Raw genomic sequence first — 9,530 nt, 5'->3', positions numbered from 1 at the left:
TCTAGAGACAGACAGTTTGGCTTTGAGGTATAGATTATGCCATAAGTTCTATAGTACTTCAATGTCCTCATGTTCAAAATGTGGCTGATAGTGGGGTGTCTGAGCGGCTCAGTCAGTTAAGCATCTCACTTCAGCTCAGGTCATGATCTTGGGGTCTTGGGATCAAGTGCCTTGTTGGGGCTCCCCGCTCAGTGGGGAGTTTGCTTCTCCATCTCCCTCTGCCCTTTCCCACACTCATGCTTCCTCTTTCTCTCTCTCTTTCTCTAGTAAATAAATAAAAAATCTTTAAAAACTGTGGCCTCTTACACCGTTGGTGGGAATGCAAGCTGGTACAGCCACTTTGGAAAACAGTATGGAGGTTCCTCAGAAAGTTAAAAATAGAGCCACCCTATGACCCAGCAATTTCACTACTAGGTATTTACCCCAAAGACACAGATGTAGTGAAAAGAAGGGGCACATGCACCCCAATGTTCATAGCAGCAATGTCCACAATAACCAAACTGTGGAAGGAGCTGAGATGCCCTTCAACAGATGAATGGATAAAGAAGATGTGGTCCATGTACACAATGGAATATTACTCAGCCATCAGAAAGGATGAATACCCTCCACTTGCATCGACATGGATGGAACTGGAGGGGATTATGCTAAATGAAATAAATCAAGCAGAGATAGACAATTATCATATGGTTTCACTCATATGTGGAACATAAGGAACATCACAGAAGACATTAGGGGAAGAAAGGGAAAACTGAAGGGGGGCAAATCAGAGGGGGAGATGAACCATGAGAGACTATGGATTCCAGGAAACAAATTGGGGGTGTCGGGGTGGGGGAATAGGGTAGCCAGGTGATGGGTATTAAGGAGGGCATATGTTGTAATGAGCACTGGGTGTTATACGCAACTAATGAATCAATGAACAATACATCAAAAACTAATGAAGTACTATATGGTGGCTAACTTAACATAATAAAAAATGTGGCTGATAGTAAAGATGCCTTGAGTATTAAACCAGGTAATTAATATAAAGTTCTTAGAACAATGTGTGGCACAAAGTATACTCAGCATATTAGCTATTATTGAGAGGGCAAAGAATAACAAAAACACCTCAAATTTTAAGGTTATAAATCACATAAAAATCTTTTAAAAGCATGAAACACAGTAATCAACCTATAGTTTATTATAAATTACCTAACTATGGGGGCACCTGGATGGTCAGTCGAATGAGCATCTGACTCTTGATCTCAGCTCAGGTCATGATCTCAGGGTTTTGAGATGGAGCACCACGTCGGGCTCTGTGCTGGGCATGGAGCCTGCTTAAGATTCTCTCTTTCCATCTCCCTCCGCCCCTGTCCCCCGACACACCCAAACCCCAGCACTTACATGCTCTCTATCAGGAAAACAGAACAAAACAAAACAACCTAACTATGGTTAGAAAATTGAATGCAAAAACAAACACAAATCAAGAAAGGTATTTCATATACAATGTAAAAATACAATTCTTTCATAAGGTTTGTCTATTACCCTAGTTTAAATTTATTAATGTGATATGATGTGATAATAGAAGAGAGGAAAAGGAAAAAAAATACCAGAAGAAATCCATATAACAAAATATATATTTTTTTATTTATCAAGTAAGTAAATATTTTTCTTAAAACAATACTGCAGCAAAGGCATGTTGGTAAAGATATAATTATATATTGATATGAGTGTTTAATTTGATGAAGATCTTTCAGGAAAATAATTAAGCAACATGAATTAAAAGCTTATATTTTCATTTTGCAATCCTTAATCAAATAATTGATTTAAGTGAAGTTCATCTACAGTTGCTAACACATGTAGAGGAAAAGTAAACAGAGAACTTATTGCAGTGAATGAAGTATGACTCCATGAATGACTTAATGATCATATAGGGAAACTTGCAACTTTAGGTTAGAGTCAGGCTGATACTAGAAAATCAATCATCTTACCATCACCAAAATCAGGACCTTATATGGTTTCCGATGTGATGTAATATGAAGGACAAAACAACATTTAGGGAGTAATCTTGCCAAGATTTCCAACTTCCAGTTTACAAGAGCAAAAGATAAAGGAGGTAAGTTAAAGGACCCATGAATAAGCAATCAAATGAATCCTAAATGCAGGAAGCTCTACTGAGAAACCAACTTGCTTCCTTAAAACAATTACTGGCACAGAAAGTAAGATGGAAAAATGAACATTCATAAATTAAGAGATCTAAGACACAATAGAGGAAAGCCAAATGCAGTGGGGAGACTTGATGCATCATGATTTCAACTGACTGACTGGAAAGAAGGACTTTTTTTTTTTTTTTTTTACTTTGAATATGGATTGAGTACTTGATGACATAAAGCAATCATTAATTTTCAGAATTTAGGTGTGAATTTTTAAGTTCAATAACAATTTAGCCATTAAGTAAAATATTCTTCTTTTTTATATTTTAGAAATGCATACTGAAAAATTTAGTGGTGGAAAATAATGACATTTTGAGATTTAAAATGCCTCTGCAAAGCTGATTAAAAGATAACAAAAAAAGAGAAAAGGAATAGATCAAATTTAAGGGGACAAAGCATTGGGATAATTGTGGTGTATGGATGAGGGGCTGGATGAGGGTTTATTATGCTATTCTCTTTACTCATACTATATAAAAATTTTCAGAATGAAAGTCTGAGACCTTTTAAAATTTCGCATCCTTTAGTTTAACTAGTTCCCTTCCAGGAAGCAGTGCTATAGCAATCATTAAAAGTGTGGGCAAATAATTTTGCAAAAAAGATACTGATCAAAGCATTATTTACATTAGGCAAAATAAAATAAAATAAAATAAAAGCCTGACTTTAGGGTGATAATTCATACCTTCAGAAGTTAAACATTAATGAACCTTGAATTATTATGCTTACAAAGAATTTATAATGATGTAGGGGAAAATTTTTATAACATTCTTACAACATATATATATATGTATATATATATAAATATAAAATATGACGTTTACAAAAGTAAATATAGAAAAAATAAAAAATAAGCATACCAAAATGCTGACAATTACTTTCTTTATGGGTTTTTTTGTTCTGCTTTTTTATATTCTTTCCTCATCAAAATGTTCAATATGTATACATGCATACATGCATTTATTTGATAACTAGTAAAAGGAGAAACAATTATCTAGGCAAATGATTTCTGACTTAGAGAATTTATCTTGAGTCTATAAAACATTTCTTTTTGAAAGTGCTTACCATAAAAGTTAAAGAGTAAGCTGGAGAAAAAATTATCTCACAAAGAATTTCATAAAGCTCTTCAGATCTTTGGAGATTTCTTAGAATATTTAAGCATCATTATTATTAAATGCTTTCTATTAAGAATGAAATTTATAGAACTAGTCATATCATGATTATATTGGAAAGAATACGACAGAGCCCATCCCGGTGTAATCAGTAGAAAATGGTCAGTCTTAAGATTAGAATTCTAAAACTAAAACACAAAATAAAATGAAACAACAAACAAACGAAACAGAGTATCTTAACTTTATTGACTCATTTTTACTTCTAATTCGGCCTGCTTCCAATGATGGAGCTGATACTGTGGGGGGAAAAAGGTGTGGTATGATATCCTAGTAAGAGATGGCTTAGAAAAAGATCCTACAAACTCCTGCTTATTATTTTATTTTTTATCTTCCTATCTGAACTTTAAATATGCTATTTATTTTGCCATTTAATTATGTACTGTTTCAATGTATTTTTAGAGAAGCAATATTATGTAGGGAATAGAGAATGAATCTTTGAAGCAGATCTGGATTTGAATTCAAGGCCTGAAATTTTCTCCCTGTATAAACCTCAATTCCTCATTTAAAAAGTGATTATATTATTATTTATTTTTTTAATTCCTCTTTATGATTAAAAAATATAAGTCAGGCAAAACACCATGATAGTATCCAGTAGCTGTTTGGTCTATATTGTATTTCAATTCTACCTTCCACATATATTTGAGTTTTTTAATTTTATTTTATTAATTTTTTTAAAAGATTTTATTTATTTATTTGACAGAGAGAGACACAGGAAGAGAGGGAACACAAGCAGGGGGAGTGGGAGAGGGAGAAGCAGGCTTCCCGCAGAGCAGGGAGCCCGACACAGGGCTCGATCCCAGGACCCTGGGATCATGACCTGAGCCGAAGGCAGACGCTTAACAACTGAGCCACCCAGGTGACCTTTTAATTTTATTTTTAAAGATTTTATTTATTTATTTATTTATTTATTTATTTATTTATTTAAGAGAGAGTATGGGTGGGGAGGGGCAGAGGGACAAGCAGACTCCCCGTTGAGTGAAGGAACCCATTGTGGGGTGCGATTCCAGGACCCTGAGATCAGGACCCGAGCGGAAATCAAGAGTCAGATGCTTAACCAACTGAGCCACCCAGATGTCCCTTCCACATATATTTGTATTTATCTGGTGCTCTGAAGAAATTCTTTTTGAAATATGATGCCAGTGACTACTTAACTTCCTAACCAGTATGTTCTCTTTGAGCATGGTTGGGGTAATGTTTATCCAGGTGTGTAATCAGAGTATAGTTTAGAGGCATTCCAACTAGCTTACTACAATTTTCTTCTTAGTCTTTAGCAAATGTCTTAGGTTTTTCAAATTGTTATTTTTTTTTAATCAAGTCATTTTGAAAAATGTCAAGCACCTCTACTCTCCCATCTGGAATCCAGAGACACTCAAAAGTTAAAATTTAATGGCATTTTAACAAAAGATAGCTTTGCTGTTCTCGTTAGGTCAGTCTTCCTGATGACCCCAGTCTTTCTGGACAGTGAGAACATATTAACAGACATGAGCTAGATATTTTTCTTTCCTTTGCCTGATTCTCACATCAGAAAAGGTTGGTTTTGGACCTGACATAACTTGGGTTGCTTTTCTAATTCAGTAAGCTTTTTCCACTCCTTTGATTATTATATATATATATATATATATATATATTTGCACAAGGAACTATGTAATTATGATTATTATTATTTTCTCTTTGATTTTAATTGCAGCATGGGGCCAATATTCAGTATGAGGGAATCCTTACCTGCAGATATAAGCATAGCAAGTTTCATGTCTGAGCTAAGAATTGGAAGTATAGGGAAACATATTCCAGACATAGTTTTATAGACTTTTCAGCCTCCACACTATGCCACTACTACATTTATATTTTATGCATATAGATGTATATTGTTTAATAATTTATAAATCTGGATACAGTTGCTACAAGGTGATGTGATGTTCTCATTTGATCTACTTTGGTAGAATCACTTTCTGTCGGGGAATTTACTGCAATGATGTGCACAGTAAATATTTAATAGCATTAGAGGTATCAGAGTCTATTTTTCTTTGAAGAGTGCTTAATTATGTCGATTTCCCATGATGAGATGCTAAAGTCAGTATTATTTGAATTTGGAGTACTGGGTGGAGGTGGAGAATTCCTTGCTCCCCTCCCATAAGAAGTCAATGTATATGAGTTTAACAAGGCAATATAGCAGAACCTCAACCTCATTAATGTAGGCCACACTAATTAAATATTTGTGATATGACAGCTATGCTTGAGCTAAATTCTACCTTGCACTATCAGTGAAGAAAGGGTTGGCTAAACTACATAGGAATATAAACAACACAGGGGAAATGAGTTAAATCTATTTTTACCATGTCCTCTCTATTCATGTGCTTTGAGAGCTATTATTTGCCTACAAATTAGATGGAATCATATGTTGCTATTTGGCAGTTTTGGCAGGAAATTTCATGTGGGTCAATTTATAAGCTTTAATCCTTTCAGTACAAAAGCTCTGATGATAGACAAAACATCTTTTCTGTTCATTCATTCCAGTTGGTGACAAACCATGTTACACATTCTTGATATATTTTTCTTGCATTATCACTAAAACATCCTAAGCCAAGACCTTAAGTGATGGAAAAGTTGAGAGGATAAGCAACCAAGTTCCACTTGGCTTTCCAAAATAACTGCATACATTTGGCCTCAATAGTGAGTTACAACTTGTAACTCTTAGTAAAGCCAGAACATATGGCTTCACCATAAAGAATAAACTATAACATGGCTCTCTGTACATGATCACAGCTTTGACTCAAATATCTCACTGCAGTGTTATTTTTACATACTCCAAAAAACAGACTTTTTAAAATTTGTGTTTTCTTCTGGACACAATAAAAATATTAGATTTTGGGGATAACTTTCCTTTGAAGAAGCTTACAAAAATGTAGTAATGATTAAACTAGAAAACAAAATACATAATCTTTGTATAAAAAACACTTTACTCTAAATACCAAACATTTTATTTTTATAATAATAATTTGATGAGTATTTAGCAGAGCTATATGGTTTCATTTGCAGATTATATGATCTGTACAAGTTACAAGGTTCTTGACATCTCAGAAATAAAGGGATAGATAATATCAAATTTACCAGTCCATATCTCAGTGGTTAATTTCTTTACCAGGTCGTGAATCCTTCTAAGATAGAGAAAATATAATACATATCTTGAGATCTGTCAGAATACCTAGTAGCCTATCATAACTCTGTGCTTTACAATGCAGAATATTTTTTTTAGATTTCATTTATTTATTTGAGAGGGACAGAGAGAGAGAGCATGAGTGAAGAGAGGGAGAAGCAGACTCCTTGCTAAGTAGGGAGCCCAATGCAGGGCTCTATTCCAGGACCCCAAGAGCCAAAGGAAGACACTTACCTGACTGACCCACCCAGGCAACCCTGTGCATTTTGTACTCTTGATCACAAAGTTGGTTCAATGATAGACCAGTGACCCACACTGGATCTATGGGGCTTAATTATGAGATTTTTGCTAGAATTGTTGGCAAAAAGAATCATCTTCCTTATTTCTTAGTATAATACTGTTCACCATCACTCACTCACTCAAAGAACACTTGCAAAGCACCTAATATGGGCCAAGCTCTACATACCACAAAAGGAAAGTCTCCCTGAGATGAAAACTGAAAGAAAATCGAAGCCTGATAACATTACTTAGATATGAGAATCTGGATCTCACTGAAGTCATTTCTAAAGTCTATAGTTTCTATTTATAGTCTAAGATAGTTTGTTGAGTTGTTAATGGCAGCAAAGAAAAGATCTGAAAAATATAACGTGTTTTTCAAACTTATGTTTCTTGAGCTTAGGTATTGTTTGGACAACTCGATTGTATCTTACGCCAACTCAAAGTTCTGGGGAGATAAGCCTTAGTAATCATATCAGACATGCATCCATGTATTTGACTTCTACAGATCCAATTACTGGCACATAGACATACAGACATCCACAGACACACTCTTACCCAATACACATTTTATATATAAAATATAAATTGTTCGGGTAATTCTGCCTGCCCTAGAATGAATATGAGACAGCAGTTGTAATTTTCTATTCCCTCAGATGACTTTAGTATGTGTAGTCCTCTCATACTATGTTTTATGTTGATTATAAATTTAAATAAGTATTTTTCACATCATAGACTTTATTTCTTGGGGAATTATAATTTAACACTACCCTTTGGGTCACTGAAACATTGTTTATCCTAGTGAAAGAACTGGAGACTTACAAGAATGGCCGCTGCTTTTGTAAATTACAAAACCCGGAATGTGGAATACCAGGCAACTTTTATTTATTTTTCTAAGATTTTATTTATTTATTTGGCAGAGAGAGAGAGAGAGAGCACAAGCAGGGGGAGCAGCAGGCAGAGGGAGAGGAAGAAGCAGGCTCCCCTCTGAGCAGGGAGTCCGATGTGGGTCTTGATCCCAGGACCCTGGGATCATGACCTGAGCCGAAAGCAGACGTTTAACCGACTGAGCCACCCAGGCATCCCACCATGCAGCTTTTAAAAAAGAGAAATATATTGAATGAATCAGTGAATGGTAAATGAAGACTACATGTTAAATTTGTATGATCCTACTTAAAATATATATATATATATATAAAATAGATGTATATCTATTATATTCAAAATGTTTGCCACTATGCACACATACAAACAGGCCTGGGAGGTACCATGCAAATATAATGAGAGTCTTCAGCCCTGGGAGCTTAATTGTTTGAAAAATTTTTAAAAAACTATTGGATTCCACCATAGTACTCTGTTAATATAACATTTAATTACAAGAGGGAGAAGATCCAACAGACATGACCCCATGATTCAAAATCCAATGACCATCAATTAATAATACTCAGAACAACTTGGCTTCTCATTTGGTATTATATTATTTTCTCCTATGTATAATTCTTTGAGCTTTCATTACATCAACAGTAATCAAAATCCATGCCATAGCAAAACGTGGGCAGTACAGAGAGGTATGGACGCTTAAGTTCAAAGCTTGTCCCTTTTCCCTCGTTTTTAGATACATCTGTTATATTTCTCTTGACCTTATCAGTTCCATGGAGACCCTTCATAATGCTTTTCTGTCCTTAGCCCTTGCTGCAATCTTGCAATTATATTTGGCCTTGCTTTGATCTCTGCAGCCATCCTAATGGCTAGGACAGTCATGTTCATTCGATTAAATATGTAAACTTCTAGATTCCTACCTTTAGGACTGCAAATGTAGGCCTATACAACAAATGATTTGTTTCAGAAAAAAATTTAGTGCTAAGAAATGATACTATGGAAGCAACTATTTATTCCATCCATGCACAAGGTTTTAAGTACTTCCAAGAAATCTAAAATTGGCCTCCATATATAAAAGATAAACAACTCCACTACCATCTATGTTTAAAAGCATTCATAAATCTGGCTACCATCTAGTCCCTTTTCAGTAAAATACCCAATTATTCAGCTGCTACCTGAACATCTCTACTTAGAAAGATGTCCCCCACACATCTCCAACTCAAATGCTAAACTGAACTCACGCTTCCTGTTATTTCAATCAGGCCCAATCCTTTCTTGTATTAAATATCTCAATTAATGATGTACCATTTATTCTATCACCAAACTTAGAATCTCAGAGGTAGAGTCTCTCTAGACATCTGTAAAGGGAAAACCTCTTGCCTCATATGTTAATTCCTACTCATTCATTCTCCCTAATATATGTCATATCAGTCTTCTACTTTAGCTCAGAAATGCATCATCTTTCACTTGTATCTTTGTCAGTTTTCACTCCCCTGCATTTGCTCTCTACATTGTCACCAAGTAGTTTTCCTAAAATATAAACCAGTCTATATTCTTGCCAGCTTAAAATCATCCAGTGGCCTGACAATCCCAAGGGGTCTGCAATTTTTATATTGTGCACCCAGAAGTCAAAAACAAAAAGATCAAGCACTCTCAGAATGTGTCTATTTATTTATAAATTATATATCTCTGTATCACACATAGTGTGCACATCAAAAATCACACCAATGCAGGAACACACACAAAATAAATACCACAAGATCAAAATAAGTGTAAATAGTTATTCTTTATTTTTCTTCTAGTACCCCAGTGAATTGTCTTGAGCACCTCTGTGGCTGGCCCACTCCACTCTGGAGTCCTCCACTA

Source organism: Callorhinus ursinus, unplaced genomic scaffold (genome assembly GCF_003265705.2).
Source record: "Callorhinus ursinus isolate GAN/ISIS: 27379988/994484 unplaced genomic scaffold, GSC_fseal_2.0 scaffold21, whole genome shotgun sequence".
In the NCBI taxonomy this organism is placed as follows: domain Eukaryota; kingdom Metazoa; phylum Chordata; class Mammalia; order Carnivora; family Otariidae; genus Callorhinus; species Callorhinus ursinus.
The sequence above is the reverse complement of the archived record's forward strand: the minus strand, read 5'-3'. Positions refer to the sequence as shown.